The sequence below is a fragment of the Nannospalax galili genome, unplaced genomic scaffold, assembly GCF_000622305.1.
Source record: "Nannospalax galili isolate Female #2095 unplaced genomic scaffold, S.galili_v1.0 scaffold417, whole genome shotgun sequence".
Lineage (NCBI taxonomy): Eukaryota > Metazoa > Chordata > Mammalia > Rodentia > Spalacidae > Nannospalax > Nannospalax galili.
This window is the reverse complement of record NW_008340785.1, coordinates 998252-1001873: the sequence shown is the minus strand read 5'-3', so window position 1 is coordinate 1001873 and position 3622 is coordinate 998252.

The following is a 3622-nucleotide window of genomic DNA, read 5'->3' as shown; positions in this document are numbered from 1 at the left end:
AAGCATGCATGCCAATTAAGCAAAATAAATAAGGGAGGAACTTGCTGTGCCCTCATGCCATTTTCTCATTAATTCTAGGGAATGACTCTGGGACTTCTTCCCATTATTATCTAGTAGATTAAATGGCATCTTCCCCCAGATGACTCAGGTAAACTGCCAGGTTTGCTTTCATCTTGGACTCTATACTCTTTGAATAAAGACCAGAGCAAACAGTGCCCTTTGAGGAAGAAGATGCCTTTATTCATAATGTCATCCATTAGAGAAAGGTTTGACAAAAGGTCAGTTTTACTCCAGTGTAAAAGAAAACGCTGACAATTCATGTGCAGCCACTTCTGGGTTCTTAGAAATATCATTATTTCAATATATTTTGCAATAATTTTCTCATCATGTAGATTTGAGATACCAAATAAGATAAAGATTACATTCATAATCCAATCATGTATCTTAAAATATATTTCATCTTAAAATAAGGTAGTTTTAGCCTGGCGTGGTGGCACACGCCTTTAATCCCAGCACTTGGGAGGCAGCGACAGGAGGATCTTTGTGAATTCGAGGCCAGCCTGGTCTACATAGTGAGTTCCAGGACAGCTGGGGCTACAGAGAGACCCTGTCTCAAAAAGACAAAAAAAAAAAGAGGTAGTTTTGAAGTAAATTAGAAAAAGAAATTAAGCAGTGTACGTCTAGAAATCACACGCTAATCCAAATTCAGCTCAGAAATAGTGTATTCAAAGGGGTGTATAAAAAGAATGTAATGAAAGTATATTCCATGTTGCCATCCAGAATAAAAGAACCAATAAGATACTATGAAACACAGTAACTAGGAATAGAGAGGCTATGAGTTCATCTACTTGTATAAATAAAAAAGGATGGAATGATAAAACCAGAACTGGATAAAAACCAAAAATTGGGTGAAGGACTGACTGATGATAGAAGTTCCACAAAGAAGAAAAAGAACATATTCACATATACCATGACCAGCAGAGCACAGCTATAGCACAACAATAGACCATGTTAGTTAGACCATAGCAGTGAACCATAGCCACACTGTGGCTATGGACCACAGCTACAGTATGATAGTGGATCATGATTACACCATGAGAGTGGACCACAGTTAACTATGATAGCAGGCCATGGCTATGTCATGAGCGTCAACCATGGTTCTACCATGGCAGTGGACCATAGCAACCTCATGAAACTGGACCATGGTTAGACAACGGCAGGAACTGTGGCAATGAACCACAGTTATACCATGACAGTGTACTATGGCTACATATAGGAGTGATCCACATTTTCACTGTGGCAGACGCCCACAGCTATACCATTTTATACAATGCACATAATCTTGACTAATGACTTGAATTAATCTCAGAAAACTCACTGAACCATGTGCTCTTGTGACCCGATCTTGTTTCCTGGGAGCTTTAATTTGCTCCACCCAATAAGATAATGAATGAATGTGGGTATTCTTGAGAATCAGCCTATTAAAGTGCTGAAAGGCAGCATGCTCATCTTCATTGAAATGAAAATTGGGAAAGAATGTTTGGCATTGTATTATGAAGATATTCTAGAACTAGGGATGAAAAGGCAAGGTTGACTGATAAGACTAGATTCAGTCTTGTAATTCCTCAATTAAAATGGGAGAAACCATTTTGGATAAAATTATGCATTAGACCTCTCTCAAGAACAAAGTTCCAGAGCAGTTTCAGACATAGTTCCAGCAGTACAATTCCTGGACACAGTTCCAAGAGACATCTGGGAGAACGGGTGTCCTCCGAGTTTAGCCCACTCTTCAACCTAAAGTTAAGAGTCATTCTGTTTAATTCAGGTATTAACTGTAATGTTGTTATGATAACACTGCACATGATGAGAGGACCATGGGTACACCATGACAATGGATGGTCATTATCCATGAGTGTGGTCCACAGTTACACCATGGTTGAAGACCAACGGAACACCATGGCAGTGGATCAGTTTATACAATGACAGTGGACCTTAGGTACACCATGACAGTAGACACAGAGATGCCATGTCAGTAGATCATGGTTCTACCATGACTGTTAACAGTTCATAACACAACAGTGGATCATAGTTACATCTTGACAGTGGGCCACTACTGTTTGACAGTGGAGTCAGGGGAAATAAAGTCTCAAGTGTTCTTTGCTGTCTTCCTAAGAAATCCTAATGATGGCTCCCATTGAATAGGCCTAAATGAGAAGTCAGAGTAAAACAGAACATTAGAGATTAGGTTTTCTAGCCTCAAAAGAGGGCACCAGAGATATGTAACACAGATATATAACAAGATGAAGCAAAACTGGTACACACATGTGATTTATCCTCTTTGAAACTGGATACTATGTTTTAGTATACATACTGTTTCTCTCAGTGTCCCTGACAATTTTTAATAGATGTCTATAAACAAACCTTATAAAGTTGAGAATGGTTTGAAGAAAAAATAATTTTAACAGAGAGACATTGAGGACTATTGAGATAGCTCATTTCTGTCACCAAGCACACACCTGTACATAAATAAAATTTTAATTGTTTTTATTATTTTTATTTTATGTTTATGAGTATATTGCCTGCATGTATGTAAGTGTACCCGTGTCATGCTGTGCCCATGGAGGTCAGAAGAGGGAGTCTGATCCCCTGTAACTGAAGTTACTGCCATGTGGGTGCTGGGAATCAAACCAGGTCTTCTGCAAGAGCAGCCAGTGCTCTTAACCTTTGAGCCATCTCTCCAGCCCACAAAAATAAAATTTAAAAATGTGTTTGTTAGTGCTGGAAAGACAGCCCAGCAGTTAAGAACACTAACTGCTTTTGTAGAGAACCTGGGTTCGGTTCTCAGCACCCACGTGGCGGCTAACAGTTGTCAGTAACTGCAGTTCCAGGGATTCCAACACCCACTTCTGGCTTTTGTAGGCATGTCACAAATGGGTACACTTACATACATGTAGGTAAATCACTCTCATACGTAAAATAAAACTAACTAAATACATTTACATGTTTTGAAAAAGAAGACATTAAAACTGTAATCTGTTCTCTTTAAGCAAAATCAGTATTAATAATTACATTATTTTCTTCACATTGCAGATGCTAGGATGTTCTTTGTTAATTAAAAACAGAGAATACCATTTTGATTTTAACATTATGGCATATTAATTATGTATTCTTCATAAAAATATTGACAGAACTTATTCCAGTTTAAATAACCATCTAGAACTTCTATTTGCTTCATAATTCCTTGCTATAACTTTCAGCTGATATGTTGCCTTCATGTCTTAATGTGTTAGTAAAAAAATAAGAAACAATGGCTTTGATCTCCATGCAGGAAAGTCCCATGTTCTACAGACTTCAGCATAAGAAGCACACAGACGTCCTCTCATACCCTTCAAGACCATCTTTCCATCTGTTCTCGTTAAATTTATAACTGTCTAGAGAAAATTTGATCATGTTGCTGTAAATAGAAGTTTAATGCATGATCCCTGTTTTCAAGCTAATTAAAATTGACAGGAATTAAGACCACTTAGTTACCAATAACATAAAATAAAATAAGTCCTAGCACAAAAACCAAGGTCTCATTTGCAAGTATTATATGTCTCACCATGTTTTTAAATGATGCTAA